The sequence below is a fragment of the Anomalospiza imberbis genome, chromosome 6 (assembly GCF_031753505.1).
Source record: "Anomalospiza imberbis isolate Cuckoo-Finch-1a 21T00152 chromosome 6, ASM3175350v1, whole genome shotgun sequence".
NCBI classification, from domain to species: Eukaryota; Metazoa; Chordata; class Aves; order Passeriformes; family Viduidae; genus Anomalospiza; species Anomalospiza imberbis.
This window is the reverse complement of record NC_089686.1, coordinates 51,677,225-51,696,665: the sequence shown is the minus strand read 5'-3', so window position 1 is coordinate 51,696,665 and position 19,441 is coordinate 51,677,225. Positions and strand designations below refer to the sequence as shown.

At 41.0% G+C, this 19,441-nt stretch overlaps 1 protein-coding gene across 3 annotated transcripts in view; it reads left to right on the top strand.

Annotated features, from left to right (window-relative positions):
• DENND2B (DENN domain containing 2B) overlaps nucleotides 1-19,441 on the top strand; it is a 175,616-nt gene that overhangs the window by 27,211 nt on the left and 128,964 nt on the right. The window contains exons 1-4 of one of the 3 annotated variants that reach the window (XM_068194158.1): nucleotides 7,920-8,080; nucleotides 8,598-8,683; nucleotides 10,250-10,337; nucleotides 10,947-11,020. The gene's annotated coding sequence lies outside the window, so the exon portion shown is untranslated. Of the gene's footprint in view, nucleotides 1-7,919; nucleotides 8,081-8,597; nucleotides 8,684-10,249; nucleotides 10,338-10,946; nucleotides 11,021-19,441 lie in introns of those variants that run through there. The other 2 variants (XM_068194157.1, XM_068194159.1) reach the window with 2 other exon arrangements.

The window sequence follows — 19,441 nt, the reverse complement described above, 5'->3', positions numbered from 1 at the left end:
GACACTGCAGGGATAGTGGAGTTTTACCTCCAGTTCCTGAGTGTAGCAGCTTCTGTCTGGAAGCTGATGACACTACCAGCTCCTCGTGTTTTGACAGGTCCTCTGGCACTAGTGTGTGCCTGTGTGTCACCGCACTCCATGAACCTGCTCCGCAAACCCTGTCTCAAGCCACAGTGCTCTTTTACAGGAAGGCATGACTATTTCCTCAATAGAACTTTCCTCTGTAGTAAGCACATGTTTCCTTTCCTTTCCTCTGCAGAAAATATTTGTTACTTAAAAGACCTCTTCTGAGGATTAGCCAGGCACACCAGAGGTGCCAGTGAGGGAGACCCATCCTGAAGCAGCAGGTTTTGGATCACACTGCAGCCCATCACTTGTGTAGGTTTCCCTTCCTCTCTCAAGTAAGGTCTTAAAATCTTTTGAATGACTCACTCAATAGGAAAAAACTCTATACTAATGGCTAATGGGTCTTTCTAGCAGATGCAAAATGCAGTGAAGCATATAAAGTTTCTTTAGTTTTAAGAAGAACAGATGATTTAATAAGCAGCTATAAATCTCTTGGGAATGTACATAGTCCAACAGCAAACTTCTGCCAGATTTTTCACTTACTAGACCTATAGCCTATGAGTCATAGCAGTCTGCTCCACTCTCCACCTCAACTGCCTGTTGTTGTTTTGGCTTTAGAGGTGCTCTGTGCTGCAAATGGATTTTTTATCACCTCCTCCTGTTAATGGGCTTGCTCTTTCATCCAGGAGACAGCGTCCAAGCAGTTGACTCTTACTCTCTGTTTGTGCATGACAGTGCATGATGTTTCTTTCCCATTCTCTAGCTCGCCATGTGACTTTAAAATTGTATGAGGAAAATGTGTCTGAGGAATTTATTAATACAGCCTCTTAAATGGGCCTAGTAGTGGGAATCCAGTTAAATTAAAAGAGATATAGTCAGTCTCTTCTTAATAGAATAATGCTTTCCTTCCAGCAGTCTGTGGCCACCTTATGGAGGTTAATAAGTTTATTGTAACAGTATTTCCAATTGATTCAGTTATTATCAGCTCTTTAGAGACAAGGGAACAGGCAGAAAGCAGAAAATTGTTTCAGTTGCCTGTGTCTCACGCTGAATTGCAGGGGATGGTTGTATTTTCTAAAGTATTGAGTTGCCTTTCCAAAAGGATGTAAAATGACACACAGTGTTTTACAAACATCATCTACATTGTGCTGGCCTGCTGGCTCTCTGTGAGTGTCTGAGATATCTGGAAGGGGGCTGCAAGCTCTTGTTTTATTTTACAGCTGCTTCACAAACCCTGTGAATTATACTTGGGAGCCACTGTAGAGGAGGTGAGGAATTAAAATTACTAAGACTTGCTCCAGGTCACACCCAGGTAAACTAGAGATAAAGCTAGTGATAAGGCAAGACTTTGTGAGGAATATTTAACCATTGTGGAGGCTTTTACAAGACAGGTGCATTGCAGCTTATTTTGAATGCAGCTGGATGGAGGGGATTTAAAAAATGACCCACAGCGTAGGTTTTTTGTTTATTTTAAATCTCAAAATTTAACTACAGAAATCTAAGAAAATGGTGCAAAATTCTCACTTTGTCAGAATAAACAGGCAGTAAAAATCAGGTTCTAATTCTTTCAGTGGCTCAGGACAGCATTTGCATTTGTTGCTCTCTGGGACCATGTAAATGGTGAGGGAAAATTCTTTTTTCAGTGGTAAGGATGATGAGGAAACCCTGTTCATGTTTGACCTTTTTCAGGCTGGAGTAAGTATCAAAAATGCATAAATGTGAAGCAGGGTGAGACATTGGAAACAGCTTAGAGGCTGTTTAATATACAGAATTGTATAACATGACCAAAATAGATATTGTTTGAAGTTCATAGTGGGATTATAATTTACTGCATTGTTCCAACACCTTCAGGAAGGCAAACAGACCTCATGATACTAGGCAAAGAAAGCGATCCAAGGTCACATACCTGCATGGTGTCAAAAGCAAGAACAGCATTTGACTCTTGTGACTCCTTGTTAGGCCTCTCCACACAGTGCAGGAGGAAGCATAGAGGTTTTCAACGCCATGCATATGTGCAAAAATAGCCCTTTCAGCTCTTTCTGGCAAACTGAGAGCGTTGTTTTATGCTTTCAGTAAGCACAGAGCTCTCATGTTTACTGATGGGACTTTCACACGTCAGGAAATCAGAAAGCTGGAGACGTAATCAGCGTGTCTGTTCTTGAATGAGTAATTTTCCCCAGAGTGAGTTGTGATGCGTGCTCCTAATGATTTGCATCTTACGGTTCAGACTTTCCATGAGCTGCTTCCAGCACTGTAGGGGCTAACTTGTATTTGCAGTGCACACAGACACCCCCAGCTGCAAGGGTAACAGCCATAGCTTCCATGTTTAGATCTTGGCATGACTCTGATTGGGGATGTCCAGTTCCTTTGGCAGCCTGGCCCAGCTGTGGGGTTTAGGTGGAGATGTTAGTGCAGCATTCAGTGCTACCCCAGGTTAGAGGTTTCCTAGAAACAGAGGCTTTTAAGAAATGTTTTGCTTGCCCTTCTTCACTGGCAGCAAGATCTTTTGCAAGGTTTCTTGTGTGTGGTCTGTGCACACTGAGTGGCTGACACTGAGCCTGTGTTGTGGGATTTCACCACTTCTGTAGTATGAACAGCAAGCAGCAACAGTTCCAGGGAGGGAGTTTTGTCCATTCCCTTAAAACAATGTACATAGCAATGGGGAACATCATGTGACCGCATGGACCTTATCCAGTGTTTTAAAGGGAAAATATCTCTAACAGTGTCCTGGCCTATGTAAACTGTATAGTTTTCCCAGACTTGGAAGAAAAGCACTGCTACTTTCCCAAGTTCCACCCTTTTCAGTTTGATGTGAAAAAAAGGGTTGATTCTTTCTTTCCTTCTGTCTTTAAAATGGGAAGTAGTTTAGTGAAAATAAGAAATTATGCTTTCTCATATCAAGAGGCAAAATATTATCTCTGAACCATCTGTTTTGATGAGAATGAAGCAGAATGTGTACTTTCTTTTTTCTTAAGTAATAACTTGTACTCTTAGTGATGAAGAAAAGATACGTAGGTGTGTGATTTTCCAGTAACCTAAATGTAGTGTTGGGACAGTCCACCCCTGGATATGGGGCTATTTTCAGAGATATCTCCAGCTTTGTTTGGAAGAATGCACAGAATTGAAGGAGGAAGTGAAGCGATATGCGGAATAAATAAATAGACTCCACAACTCGATGTAGTTATGAAGTGGGTATGTGTGTCAGTGCCTGGCACAAGCGAGGTAGTTCTCCAAAAACTTGTGCCCCAAGCCTCAGTCTGACCCACATCTTTATTCACAAAGGTGTTCCATATGCAATACATTACACAACTTTTCCATGCATATTCAACCCCTGGCCCCGCCTGTCCTCGCCTCTTATGCTAAATAGGTCCCCGCCCTTCTGGGCATGCGTGGTTTGCTGTGGTGGTCACGTGGTGGTCTCTGGTGGTCTCCTGAGGCTGAAGATTGTGGTCTTCCTCGGGATTGAACTTTTGAACTTTTCTCCTCTGCACATGCATTTTTGGTCCTTTGGTGCCTATCTGAGTACGACTGTCGGTCTTGATAAGCTTGGAGACAGAGGAGCCTCTTTATCTGGGTTCTTTGCATCTCCTGGTCTTCTCTGGCATTGTCCTTTATGCAAGAAGCTCCAGAGATTTGCATTTTCCTATGCCCTTTGTACCATGGCAGAGGTTAAAAGGTTAAAATTAATTTATTTTGTTAATTCAAGTGAACTCCAAAAATCTCTGTTTCAGAAGGATGACCTTGCTTTTAAAGCATTCATCTGGACCTTGGGTGCTGGAAGCTGAATTTCAGCACTGGTACTGGCTTCCTCTGTGGTCTGCAGTGTGTTGCTCTGGGAATGTCTGCGCCACACAATGGATGTTAGCACAAAAGGCCCTGGAGCTGACTCCAGGAGGTCTGCACTGCCCTACACTGTAGTGGGACACTGGGCCCCCTTCTCAGAAAACACAGTTGCACCAGTTCAAGCACTACTTTGTGCTGTTGGAGCTGTGCTGCACCAGTTCTGCTGTTAAAGTGGTTGTGACTCATTTGGAGGTCTCTGTACCACACTCCTATTGTAAACCCAAGAAGCACTGAGGTACTGAGAAAAAAACACGGAGTTCATAAAGTGTTTTTGAACTGTCTACATGGTCTGGTTTTGGATTTCATTTGTTTTGCACAAGCTTGTCCTAGTCACTCCAGTGTCACTGACTTTCATTCCCTCTGTGGCACTGGAAACCAGCTAGAAAAAAAGCCTCATTTTTGGCTGTTTCCCATGCCCAAAATGTTTTCCAGAAAACCCTGATTTTGACTGACCCAAACTGCCTTCCAGGTTCTAACTCTGGCCTTGGGGCAAGCAGCAGAGCCTGATGTTTAGAACACTGTTGGTCACACGTTTCCAGAGGGCCACTGTGCAGACTTGCACACAAAGCCATTGAACTAGTTTTTCCGAGCAGTGATGCTGGAGTGACATTTATGTGGCTTTGCAAAGCACCCTGAGGGCCTTGAATGAAAGGATCTCTGCATATTCAAAGCAATACTATGTTTATCTGCTCTATCCAAAGTAGAGAAGAAAATACTTTATTGTCTGTGGCTTAAAATCTGCCTGCTATGATATTTATGACAGTACAAAAGACAAACTCTTTGTATCCCTGAGAAAGAACATGCTGCCATTGGCTTTGATTTCCATGGGTTGAAGGTGATGGGAGTAGTTCTGGGCCAGTGCTTGCACTATCCATCCTCCCCAGAAAAGAGAAGTGGGGCTCACAGGCATTCCCCTAGCATGTTAGCAGCAGTTCACAGGGTCTCCAGGCCAGCTTGGAAGTTCAAGTCATGACTAAAATAAATGAAGCCAACTCCATTAACTCACAGAGAAGTCATTGCCTTTTGTCCAAAGGAACATCAGGCTGACACTTTCTTCTTGGAGTCTCTTGGCTCCTAGCATTTGGAAGATAAGATCTGTCCAGTTAGAGGGGGCTGTATAAAATTCCTGTGAACTTTCATAGTTGATTATCAAAAGGAATCAAAAAACATGTTGTCATTATTTATCTATTTATTTATCTATTTAGAAATTCAAAGAGTGTACAGTGCTATTGGTTCTGATTTTTTTTCCCTCATGTAAACAAGGTGATATCATACTGGATGCACAGCTTTAGGCCCACATTTTCCATTTTGAGTTGCTTCAGTGCAATTCCAGGTGTGAGGGGATTTGTTTTTTGAGTTGTCTTCTAGTCCCATGTGTAGCATCTTTTGTCATAGGATGTGTGCTGTGCACAGGAGCAACAGAAACTTGTGCTTTTACTTCTACTTGATAGAAATAGTAGTGAAATGAGACAAATGGAGATCTTGCTTTCATGTAGGGTCAAATCAGAAACTCTGTGGAGTTTCAAACAACTCATTGACATCTCTCCTGATATGGCTGGATCCCAGAGGGAGACTACTTGTCTCATTTGCCCTTCTGCTTGGGGCATAAATCCACCCTTGATGGGGATATACAGACAGGACAAATAACCTTTCCTCTAGGGCTTCTCCCCCTCCATCAGTTTTGGACCTACAGCTTCCTGTCTCTCCTTTTTGGGCATGCCTGGGATGCAGCAGTGCCATGCAAGGAAGGGTGTTGACTGGAAGGAAGATGGTTTGCAGACAGGGCTGGCCCTGGACAGTTAAGGAACAGAAGGACTTATTTACACGAGATTCCCACCTTTTGGTTATCCCTTTGGCTTGGCTTGTGCCTTGGCCTGGTGCCATCTGACACAGTTTGCAGCACTGGGATGTTGAGGGCTAGCTGAATTGGCTGCCTGGGCTCAGAGCCAGTTTTTATGGCATGTTTGGCTTTGCACAGCTTTTCTAGCAGGGTGAGCTGTAATATGTGTCTCCTGTCATGAATCAGACCATAGGTATGGATAATTCTCAAACCAGGCATTCACATGAGTTAATTCCACACTGTTCATGTTTAAAGTTGTTTTATTAAGGAATTATTCAGCTTATTGCTCAGCAAATTTTCAGCATCATTAGTAGATTTAGAATGAGGGTTGTGTCCCAGTATGACCAAACAGTGTCTTAAAGCTTTAATTGCCAAATAAAAACTCTTTCCACCTCTCTTTTCTGAAATATATGACATTGCTAAACTGCCACTTTGGTAAAATATTGTAGCACGTATATTTAAGTGTATTTTTAAGTTATTTTGAAGTCAATGTTTAAGTGCTTTGCTGAATCAGGGCCTAAAATAATAATAGCCACAAAGTTAAGCCACTTTATTTTTGAATGAGTGTTTGCACAGCAACTGAGTGCATGTCAGCTTCTTGTCATGACCCCCAGGTGCAGATCTCCCCTTAGTTTCAGTGAATTAGAAACTTTTTCCAATTGTTGTTGTGCACACAGTTGCAGTGTCAGGGTCAGACCCAGGTATGGCGGGCTCTCATTTGCAGAATGAGATCAAACTGAAATGGGATATAGGGACATAAAGGGATTGGCAGTATCTCAAAGAGAGCACAGCTATGATTAGTCATTTCCTATATACATACTATATAAATACTGGGGATATGCACACACAATTTTTTTTTTCCTCTGGGTTAGTGAAGCCAGTACTGTGCTGCTAACCTGATCCTTGCTAGATCATTGAGGGGGTAATGGAAAATTAATTCTCCTCTTAGAAGAGAGTTGTGCATATACTATAAGTAAAGGATCTGAAATGGGGGAAGAAAAATCTGTAGCTGACTGATCTTAGGCTTTCACCTGCGCAGTCCCCTTGCAGCTGGGGAGTTCCTATGTTGAGTCAACTCCTTTGCTATTATTTGCAAGGCTACAATCTACTTTTGTGCTACTTACTTGGATACCACAATCCTAGTAAAACATGCAGTGGGGCAAAATTGAAGTTAACATGCCACTGAAGTCAGTGGAATGTTTAATCACTTTGGTAGAATGATACTTCGGGGTCAGAGGTGTTATCTTGTGCCTCTTGCTTTGTTGGTGTTTCATATTCTTACACCATCATGTTGGAGTGTTACCAATAAGGGCCAGTGCACTGTTAATTTAAAGAACTCAGTGGTGCTATGGGACTGCTTCAGAGTGTTTGGTGTCTGCTGCCCTGCCTGTCATCACTTTGCCCCACCTGGTAGTCCACAGAATTCCCTATGCAAAAGTACCGAGTGCTGGGTCTCTATAAAAAGAGAACACAGTTTTTGTAGAGCATGTGTGCTTTACATTAAGAGCTGGCTCGGGCTTTTCCCCCTTATTTCCATACCTCTACAAGTGATGGGTGATGAGGAAGTACTGCTCCCAAGCTCCCTGCCTCTTCCAGTGAGGTCAGCAGGAGCTGCAGGCACTTTCAGCAGTATTGGGTTAAAAACATACTGGGATGGACTAACTAAGTTTCACTTTTGCTGTTGAGTCTGAAATGATGGAATTTCAAACAAATACATATTTGTTGAGGTCACTGGAAAGACCGTTGGTAGATGTGTGGAGAATACACGAGGAAGAGCATTAAGGTGGACATCTTCAATGGGAAAGGGGCAAAAGCCCTTGTGAAGGGCAGAAAGTTATTTGAGGAGGAGAAAAATCTTAAGTAACTTTGCAGGAGTGTTTTTATCTAAAAAATGCGAAGGAAAATGTTACTGAATTTGAAGCTGCAATTAATTTGAATTTATGCCTACCAGAGATTTGTGCTGCTGTTGTGGCTGGCTTAGTCTGGAGTTCACCTCTGATGCTGTGTTTTCACCTACTGAAAATGATAAAATTTCATGAGGAGCAAGTTTGATTTTTGTTTTCTCTCCTGTTTCTTCTGATGGCTGCTTGGAAAGCATTCAGTAAAGGATCTGAGACCCAGAATCTCATGTTTCCCTTGCCAGTCTCCAGGCAGAGACTTCAGGTGTGCCTGGTGAGGGCTCCTGCTGTGCACTCACCCTGCTCAGTGCATGTCTGCTCCTGTGCCTCACATGGCTGCTCCATCCTGGGGCCAGGCGTGTAAGAAGGAGTGTGTTCAACCAGTCAGAAAGGGGAAGCGTATCTGAAATAAGAAACTAAACATCAGCTGCATGTGATTAATGGGTTGTCTGTCTCCTGCAGGGAGGGGAGGGTACACACTCTGATGCCTTTTGATGGCAGAGTAGCCGTGACGTTGTAATTAATGCAAAATCAGCTGTTCATCATGTCCTCTGTTTATTATTTCAGAGCCTAAATTGTGTTCTGAGGTATCAATGTGCTCAAATGAAAGCTCAGTGAGAAAAAAATAAAATGTGGGAATGGCTCTTGTTTCACTGGGATCAATCTGAGTTACATATGTCACCTTTTGGCAAGGAACTGAGTCAGGGTCTATTCATGGAGATTAGAATAGAAGTGTGTTTGTCTGAGTGCTTCTGTGGCAGTCACCTGCCCAAGGCCAAAGCTTGGGTCATAGTTTTACTACTGTGCCTTGTTCCTACATATTTGTGTATGCATGATATATTTTAACTACTTCACTTGCTTGCTTGGAATTTTAAAATGCAACAGAGTGTGTGTGTAATGCATAGAGTATTTTCAGTGATTTATGAATGCCAGCCTGGCTGCTCCCCCAGATCCTTGCCATATATGCAGATGTGGTCACAGAATAAAGTGCCACAGAGCCTTGCCATGAACGCTGGAGTGGGATGTGATGTAGATGGTTGGTACATACTCCCATGTTACCAGTAATGGGGTCTATAGAAGAGCTGAGCATGATCAGCCATTTCACTTGTCCATTGATCAATTCCTAGAGTGGTTTTTTATTACTTCTGTGTTTTTGAACACTCCCTCTGCAGTGATGCAACATAAAATGTTACTTTCCTGTGCGGAGTTAGCAGTTTCCTTCTTTCCCTAGTCACACTGCTGAAATTGTGCCCACTTGCAGCATGTGATGAATTTACCTTAGTCATACACCAAATGAACTTTTCAGGACAAAACCAAGTTATAATTCCTTAATATTTGGCTCCCATAGCTCTGGCTGGGCATTACTGGTGCATTCTTAGCAGTACTTAGTGTGAAATTGCAAACAGCATATGGTACTTTCATATCTAGGAACTCTTTGATGTGCAGTCATCTCAGCATCCTCTGGACTCTTGAAAGCTTAAGTAGCTGTTTTGTTATATTTATCTACCTGTGAGTAGTCTGCATGCAGTTTTTGGTAGCAGTGTAAAATATGCCTCAGGCATATGCTTTTGTGTGACGTTCTTGTTAGAGAGCGAGGTGGTTTCAGTGTGCAATCTGCTGGGAGCCCTGTCACTCACAAAATTCAGAGTTTTCCAAAGTACAGGCAATAATATGCTCTGGTGTAGTTTATATGCAAAAATGGCTATATGGAGACACAGTTGTTCCCATTAAACATCTTGGCTATCTCACACAACCAGAAGAGTAATATATTGGAACTCTTTAATCTCCTCATGTAGAAACTCAGTTATGTTGATTATATCATGTACATTTTCTTGTGTTCAACTCCCAAAATAACATATAAAGGATTTCATATGGTAGTGTTGAGTTTTAAATGCAGGGGTGGAGCATCATAACAGCACAATGAAGTGGTTAATAGATACAGAAGAAATTGATTTCCTATTTAGCTTGGCATAGGAAGCTTTGCAAATTCTTCCCGCTAGAGGGACTGCTAATTATACTGCTCATTGCAGAACACAGACTCATGAAATCCCTTCAGTATCTTTTACGAAGTTTCAAAACTTTGAATGACTGACTCTGATTAAATCCTCTAAAGAGTAAGTCTCCAAGGTATCTCTCAAAGTGTAAAAACTTTGGGCACAGCACTCTTATTCTGAGTCCAAATATTTTTAAGTGAGTTTTCTTAGTATATGTTCTTTCTTTTTTTATAAAGTATTTTCTGTTCTCCTGATTTGTCAGTCCAGACTTTCCTATATGACGTTGGTGGGGATTCATTTGGATTTTTTTGTCAAGGAAAAAATGTTGTATGTCTTTATTTATGTTTGGTGTAAGTTTTGTTTTGCAACCATGGTGCCAGTGAATATGGTAAACTAATCAGTTCTTGTATTTGCAAATGTCAGTGAAATGGGTTTCTCCTTTAACTGGGAGACAGCAAGCTTTGGGTAAGCAGCAATTAAACTTATAGTCAGTATGAGAAAACTTCCAGATGTATCTCTGTGTTCTTGTTTAGCTGGGGGATTTTTTTTTCTGTTTGTTTATTTGAGCTGCATGTTTCTAACTTGCCCAATTTTCTTTTTAATTACAGAAACATGAAAGAATACAGGAAGTCCTGCATGACCTTATGAATACTTGTTCTAATTAAGTCACTGGCTTGGTACTGGGAGAACAGCAAGGTAAGAAGTCAGACCATACCAGCAGAATTTCTTGTAATCTGCATGATTGTATTTCAGCAAAGCTTTAGTGCTTTCACATATCAAATTCATAAGTACTCAGGCAAAGACAAATAGCCTGCAGGTCTGAATGTGATAGATTTACTTTTACTTCAAAGCTTTGGTGAGTAAATATAGTTTTTTTTTTTTCCTTCTGGGGGAAAAAAATACAAGTTTTTTAGTCATTTTCTCTTTTTTAAAAGGCAATATCTCTTATTTCCACAATCAATTCCTGCCCAAATCTCAGCTTCCTGGGCTGACTCTGGGGAGGGGCTGGAGGAGGGGTGGAATGTTTCAAAATTTAGCTGATGAAAAGGCGTGCTTTTTTGTGGATGCCTCCCAGAATTGTTTAAATCTCTCTGTGTGTGTGTGTGTGTGTGTGTGTGTGTGTGTGCACGCGCACTTGCTTATGAAAAGAGGGGGGAGAGAGATCTCCATGACAACTGGCTTGGCCAGTCTGTGTTCTCTGCAATCATTTTAGCTGGAATCAGTGCTGCAAGAGGTCAAATGAAGGAGTTATGGGAAGCACAGCAGGTATTAGACACTAAATGACTGGTTTTCTGACTGCCTCAGATAATAACACAGAGTTTTGTCTGGGAAATACAAATCTGAGAATGGAGTGGAAAGGGAAATGCTCCAAATTTCAGGTAACAAAAATTGCCTTTTTAATGTTATGTCCTCCCATTGTAAAGTTTGATGATTTTTAATTTTTTTTTTAATTGGTGGTGGTGTTTACTCCCAGCCGAGAGTGCTGGAGTGACTTTGGATTCCCTAACTCTGGGGATTGATGTCATGCGGCAACAGTTGGATTCTATTAGCCATGGAAAGAGGAAACATCCTGTATTTTTTGTTTTTGGGGTGGGAGGGGTGAAGGGAGTTACTTTGGCTCTTTTAATCTTGTGCAAAGGCTACAAGAAGTGTTTTAAAAAGTTTGTAACAAATTAATTCCCATGAAATACCATTTAGGACCCAGACAGCACCAAAACTTAAACCCACTGCAATGATTTCTCCTATATGCAAGAAAATTATTATGGAAATGTTACAGAAATCAGAGGACTTTTCTTTCATCTTGAATGCTCCTATATTCATTTTTAATGAGAAAATTGATTAAACTATAATTAAGTAGAGGATTTGGAGCCTCCCTGCACTTGGGATCCTTTAGTAATTGTTTGGAGAATGTGATGCTATAGAGTTTCTTCTGGGTTGGGCCTTCTCTCAAGCGGCTGCTCATGAATAGATGATGCTGGCAGCGTTGTTTTTAATAAGGTTTTCAGTCCTAGACTGTGTAAGTCATAGCTGTAGACCAGCCTTTTTGGGAGAAGACAGTGGGGAAAGAAAGCAGAAAATTCCTAAGTTCAGCAATTTGAAAGGGACTTTTCTTCCCAGCTTTCATTTTGCTAAATGCTGTATTAATCACTCAATGCTAGGGCATCATGCATAGCATTTTAAGCAGAAAAATACCTAATGGGTGTACAACTGTTGTATCCTCATGAAAATAAATAAAAACTTAATATAATCCTACTTTGCCAAACATCACAAAACCACATTCTGTCAGCAGCTGTGATGAATATATTACATCACCATTGTGATGTTTAAATTCCCCTTTGGAGATGCTCATTTCTACTTTTATGCTGCTTTGTTCCCTTCAGTGCATTTCAGGCATGATCCAAAGCTTGCTGGAGTCCATGGGAGTTCTCCCGCCAACTTCAAAGGGCTTGGAATCAGCCTCTGCCTGAGAACTCCCCAGCCTCTGTGTCAGTCTTTTGACTGCAGGACCAGGCCACAGGCTCTGCCTTTTCTTTCTTGAACTTTCCAAACAGAAGGTCTTTTGTGTTTCTCCAGACAATGCCAGATGCTACTGACTGGCTTCAGCGTGGCTGCTAATTGCACATGCTGGAGATGATGTTGATGCTGATCTCCACTTTCTCCTCAAACCTTCCTAGAGGGGAAAGAATGGAAATCAGATCCTTCTATCCACCTCCCTCCCCACAAATGGCTGTTGTTTACAAGTATGTGTGTGCAAATTGTTCCTTGATTATAGGGCTGTGCTTCAGAGGGGAGTTCCAGGAAGACTTTAGGGAAAAAATGCTGTAGCTATGACCTACCCCAGAGCAGGAGGAGCAGGCTGTGTTGGAGCAGAACTGACAGCTGTCATCTGCAAACTGAGGGCTCATCAGCATTGCCTAATGCTTTGTGTCCACCTCTCGCCTACCAGTTTTATTCCATAAATAAATACTACTGTTAAGCAAATATCGAGAGCCTGGTTTGGGGAAAAAAAAATCATCTCTTTGATGGCTGTGTTATAAACGCCAATCACTTGTTTTAAAAATTTATAAAAGTTTACTAAAAATAAAATGGAAAAAAAAATTAATACAAGTATAGTAATAAAGATTAAACAATTAGAGTTAGGACAATTAAAGAGACAATAACAGCAAAAAGTTACAGCCCGGGCTGGGTACCTCTCTCTGGACAAAAGTGAGCCAGGAGAAGGACCCCGATAGAAGAGAATTCCCTCCTTAAGAGGGGTAACCTGTTGCATACACAAATCACTTCATGAATATGCATATATTTATTTAAAACAAGAAGTTCGTCCGGTACTTGTTGAGGAATTCCTGTTAATCCCAGGCGCCTTGAAGTCTAAGTCGAGTTTGGAGAAGTTTGGTTTTTTGTTGATAAGGAAAGCCATAACTTCCTCTCCTCTGGAAGATTTAGGGGTTTTTGTAATTGTTATCTCTGTGTGAAGAATTTCTTGATTATCTTCTCCTTCTCTTGAGCAAAAAGAATACCACACACACATATTTTCTATTTTAACTACTAAAGCTTAATTTCAATTACAAAACTACATTTACTATATTATTAAAATGTTACTACAGCATAACTTTCCAACCTAGCATAATACATATTGTAAATATCTGCGTAGAGCCATATAATCTGCATTTTTCACAATCCTTCCTCTTTCTTTTTATAATTACTTTGGCTCGAGCAATATTTACTGCTTTCTAGCCTTCATTTTTCGTTCATTTTCTTCATAAATCAATCTAGCTTCTTGAAAGGGGTCTTCTATATTATTTTGTTTCTTTAATACCATAATCTTTTGCACCGTTTTTGTTGTATCCAATTTTTGATCCATGGTCACTAATTGCATGCCTTGAACTACACTGGTGATGAGTCGAATGAAACAGGGGATCAAACAAGGAAGGAATATTAGACCAGCTGTAGCGCATAACAGGAAGAAACCTAGCTTTTTCCACCATTCTATTCCCAACACGTTATCCCACCAGCTAGTATTTAGCATTGGTTCCTACCTTTGAACTGGTACATGGGCTATTTTTCTGATATCATTGACTATATCTAGGACAGCATCCCCGTTATCATCTATTTTCAAACAGCAATCTGATGTATTGAATTTTCCACAAACACCCCCTTCTTCTGCTAATAGATAATCCAAAGCCAACCTATTCTGATACATGGCTGCTCTGATTTGGGTCTGCTGTCTTGACATTAATGCCATTGCCCGACCAGTTTTGTTTGTTATTATTTCTACAGCGGTTTGGAGTCTTATAATGCGATTTAACATGTAAATTGGGGTTCGATATCCCCAACTCCCATCTTGTGCCCAGGTGGCTGGCCCATATGTTTCCAATATACGTTCAGGGGGCCATTCCTCGTCTCCCCATGTTTGGAACCCTCCAATTAAGTCTCTCTTGTTTCTTTTTAGATCCTCATAAACTGGTATCCCTAAGTGATCCCCTTCAGGCCCTGGCAAAAGAAAAAATCCTGGCTGTATGACTCCCAGAGTACAACCCCCTTTCCACTGAGAGGGAAGTTTTGGGTATGCCTTTTTTCCACATTCCAATAGTCAAATGTTTGCTCATCTATATTCTCCCAAAATTTAGAAATCTCTGGGATGCCAACGTAAGGATTTTTTCTTGTATCATTACACTGAAAAAGCCTGATTTCATTATTATACTCACAATTTCCTTTTTTTACTTTTTCCTGGGTCCAATACATGGTAGGTTCTTCTGGGACCCACCATACAGAAGTTCCGTTACTGACCTTATATCTTTTACAGGGAATTTTTCCTACTTCATGAAGGAACTTTTTCCCATTGCGCCAAAGACATTCTTCCCCTATGACTACTGAACTCAAAACCCACCCCTCTGGTCGGTTTTCTCCCCTTATACTTGTCTGGTTCCACTTAAGGAGCTCAATTGGGCCTAAGCTGCTGCCTTTCCATGGCCATTCTTCTGACATCAGAGCCCCTCTACAGACCCAACAATTGGTTATGTTAAGTTCTTTACTTATTCTTTCTCCCAATTCTACAAACTGATTTTTACCCATCCTCGAAATATCTATCTCTTTTTCTAATTGTTGTTCCAGTTTTGTATACAAATTGTCAAGTGAGATTGGTACAGGTTTAGGTGGTGGTGCCAGCTTAGCCTTTTTGTTTATCAATTGCTCTTTTACCAAATCCTGTGCTTTATTCCCAATAGCGTATGTGAAACAAATCCATTTTTCCCCTTTTGGGCATTCACTTCCCGCCCTGTTACCACTTATTCCTAGATTCTCAGTAATCCAGTACTTTTGTCCATTGTGCATGCAGTTTCCTAATCTGGATGGGATGTGACTGTTGACATGAGTGTGCGAGATAAAAAAGGAGCCTCGGTGTCTTTCCATATACAGTTTCTGGTAACACCTGTAGCATGGCTTTGTCAATATCCCAAAAGGGAAAAGACAGAAAATGAGTGACAGAAAAAGGAGAGGTCCAGTATGGCTTATACTCCCACCTCCCATGCCTATGGGGTTGCAACCCACAGCAGGTGTATGTGATCTTCTTGGTGGCAATTATAGAGGCCAATCTGGTCTTGCCCTCTCTTCTTTTGTCACTTTCTCTTAGCTAATTTCTAGGCAAATCGTTTTTGACACTCTTTAACGGTGGTCTCCCACTGTTCCTCAGCTATTTCCCATTCAACAGGCACTAATAATTCCCATCCACAAAACAAAGTTATTATTTCGGTTGTTTCGAGCTCTGCTTGGATAGGGGATCTAGTTGACACTCGACACTTCTTGCAATGGGGGCATTGGTTGTGTGAACTACAATACCAATTATTCCCACAATTCAAACATTTACATTTAACCCAACTAACATGCCCAGTATTTGGGTGAATCAGACAGGGTATATTACGTGGCACAGATTGAGGTTGTAATTTGCTTTCCTCTTTGTATAAATCACAGGCTAAGGCCAAAATACAGGTGTTTTCTGTCGGAAACAGTCTTGATCCTCCTGTCTGTGGTGGCAGTATTCCTTCCCCAGGAGGATATCGGAGGCGCCTCAAAGTTTGTCCACGCGGTATTTGAAACCACTGATGTAAACTCGGTCTTACTCCCCAGTCAGGTGTGATCTTGTGTATATTTCTTGGATCATTTGGGTCTTCCCAGTTCATTACCACCCATTCCCCATTTAAGAGTCAATTTTGTATCACCCGGTTCAGATGTTATTGTCCACTCCTTAGGTTCTTCTACAGGTCCTTTGATTCTGCTGGCATGGATCCACCCTCGTTCCCTGGTCCGGATCGCAGCCTCGGTCGTCAGCAATACCTGAAAAGGACCTTCCCATTGTGGAGTTAAAGATTGTTCTTTCCATGTTTTTACCAACACCCATTCCCCTGGATGAATATTATGGATTTTAAAGTCTAAAGGTGTGGTTTGGGGGATTATTCCTTTTAACCTTAAATTTTCAAGAGTTTTTGCAACAGTGTTCACATATTTTTTAACATTTTCTTCCCCTACCTCATGGGTAGCATTTTCATGTAGAGTAGTCAAAAAAGGTAATCCAAACATCATTTCATAAGGTGACACTCCCAGGTCTGACTTGGGTTGTGTTCGAATCCTCAGTAAGGCTAAAGGTAGGCATTGTACCCATGACATTCGGGTTTCAACTATTAATTTAGTTAAAGTTCTTTTTAAAGTTTGGTTCATTCTCTCTACTCGGCCAGAACTCTGTGGATGCCATGGGGTGTGTAATTCTCATTTTATCCCCAAGGTCTGAATTAATTGTTGTAACACTTTTGACGTAAAATGTGTTCCTCTGTCTGAGTCTATCCTATTAACCATTCCATATCTTGGAATAATCTGTTCCAAAAGGGTTTTACTTACCACGTTGGCTGTAGCCGTGGCAGTGGGAACCGCTTCCACCCAATGAGTTAGATGGTCTGTTATTACTAATAAATACTTCCATCTTTGAACTTGAGGGAGTTCAGTAAAATCTACTTGAATACTTTGAAATGGCCTAAGAGCTAATTCCCGACCTCCCAATGTGGTTTTTCTCATTACCTTTTTATTTATTCTTTGGCAAGTTATACATTTTTCAGTAACCTTCTTTGCTATCCCAAAAATCCCAATATACCCATAGTTCCTTAGAAAGTGATCACACAGAGCCTGAGTACCCCAGTGAGTTTTTTGATGCATGTCTTCTAATATCCTTCTAGTAAGTATTTTATTAAGTAATTGTCTTCCATTAGGAAGTTTCCATTTCCCTGATTCATCTTGTTCACCTCCTATCTTTTTTAATTTTTTTTCCTCTGCTTCACTAAATTTTAGAATTTCCAATTTCTCCTCATTTGGAGTTAATATTAGCATAACTCTTTCAGTTCCATTTTCTGCTGCATCTTTAGCTTCCTGGTCTGCCAAATTATTTCCTCTTACTTCTGGAGTCACTCCCTTTTGGTGACCTTTAGTATGTACTACAGCTATCTCTTCTGGTAATCTTAATGCTTCTAAAACCTCTAAAATGAGCCCCTCATGTACTAATCTTTTTCCCCTTGAATTAAGCAATCCTCTTTCTTCCCAAATTTTTCCAAAGGTATGTACTACTCCAAAGGCATACCTTGAATCAGTATATATAGTTCCCTTTTTGTGTGCTAAATATTCCAGTGCCCTTTTTAGAGCATATAATTCACAGGTTTGAGTTGACCAGTTTGAAGGTAATTTCCCCTTTTCAATGGTTTGCATGTTTTTCCCATCCACTACTGCATACCCTGACATTCTTTTTCCTTGTAGACACCTGGAGGAACCATCCACAAAAATTATCTCCCCTTCTGAAAGGGCTTGTTCTTCAAGATCTTCTCGAACCTTTGTTTGGTATTGGATAATTTCTAGACAATCATGTATTAGATTATCTGTTGGTTCCCCATATAAAAATTGAGCTGGATTTAAACTTCTGTTTACTTCTAGTGTTAAGTCATCACTGTCTATCAAGATTGCTTCATATTTTAACATCCTAGAGTCTGTCAACCATTTTTCAGCCTTTTGATTTAACACATTTCGTACTGCATGAGGTGTGCACACAATTAGTTTGCCCCCAAAAGTCAGTTTACGACTTTCTTCCACCAGGATTGCAGTAGCTGCTATAGCCTGAATACATACTGGCCAGCCATGACTCACTGGATCTAACTTCTTTGATAAATAAGCCACTGGTCTCTTTACTCCCCACCACTCCTGAACCAGAACTCCATGAGCCACCCCCTTTTCTGCAATCACATACAGATGAAAGGGTTTTTCTAGTGAAGGTAAGCTTAAAGCAGGTATTGAGGCCAGTTTTAACTTCAGTTTTCCTAATTTATCATCATCTTCCTTGGTCCATTTTATATCATCTCCCTCTGTTAATTTTTCATACAAAAACTTTACTGCCTGTGTGTATCCCTCAATCCATAATCTACAATATCTCAATAACCCAAGTAGTTTTCTGATCTCCCTCTTGGAAGAGGGAGGAGGAAGGGATAAAATTCCAGCAATTCTTTCTGGGTTAAGCTTCCGACTACCTTTACTTATTAAGTGTCCAAGATATTTTACCTCTGGTTCCACAAATTGCAGCTTCCCTTTTGACACCCTTAATCCTTTTTCCCCAAGAAAATTCAAAAGTTTTATAGTAGCCTCCCTGACTTCAGCTTCAACTTCCCCCGATAGTAAAAGATCATCCACATATTGGAGAATTTGTATCCCAGGGGGAGTGGGGAAAGCCTGTAATATTGTTTCTAAGGCTTGTCCAAATAAGTTCGGGGACTCTGTAAAGCCTTGTGGTAATTTCGTCCATCTTAATTGCTGCTTTCTCCCAGTTTGTGGATCCTCCCATTCAAAGGCAAAGATATCTCGGCTCTCTTTGGCTAATGGGCAAGCCCAAAAAGCATCTTTAAGATCCACCACACTAAACCACTGATGCTGGGGAGGGACCTTACTTAGGAGAGTATAGGGATTTGGTACCACTGGGTAGCGAGTCCGAGTTCTCTTGTTTACCTCCCTTAAATCTTGTACTAATCTGTAACTCTCATCAGACTTCTTTACTGGGAGAATAGGGGTATTGTGAGGAGACATACAAGGTTCTAATGTCCCATCCTCTATTAGCCCTTCTATTACTGGCTTCAAACCTTCCTGTCCTTCTAATGAGATAGGATACTGACGCACACGTATGGGACAATCTTCTCTCTCAATTGTAACTTTTATAGGATCGATATTTAATCCTCCCCTATTTCCTTCACCAGCCCAAACTTCCTTTTTAATTTTCTTTTCATCCTCCTGGTCTAATTTTAGCACTTTAGCTGTCATCCTCCCATCTTCTGGTATAACTCCTATCCCTAATTTCACTTGAAAATCTCGTCCCAATAAATTACTACCTGCTCCTGGGACTAACAAGACATCCCCCATCCAAAATCTAGCTTCTCCCTCCATTACCACATTTTTGATGACAGGAACAGTGAAACTCTCTCCTTTTGCTCCTGTTACTTTTACAGTATCTTTACTTACACTATAACCTTTTGGAATATTTAACAAACAGGTTCTTTCTGCTCCTGTATCTACTACAAATTCCAATTCTTCTTCTTGGGGACCTACTTTTAAAGTTATCACAGGCTCCAGATGGTATCTGTCCCCTAGAAAATAGAGCCTTGGACACCCCTATTCTTCTTCAGTGCTCATCTCTTTGAAGATTTTCAGATCTTTTGCCCGCTTAGGACAGTCCCTCCTATAATGTCCTTCGCCCTGACAGTAAAAACAGCCATTCCTAAAATGCTCCT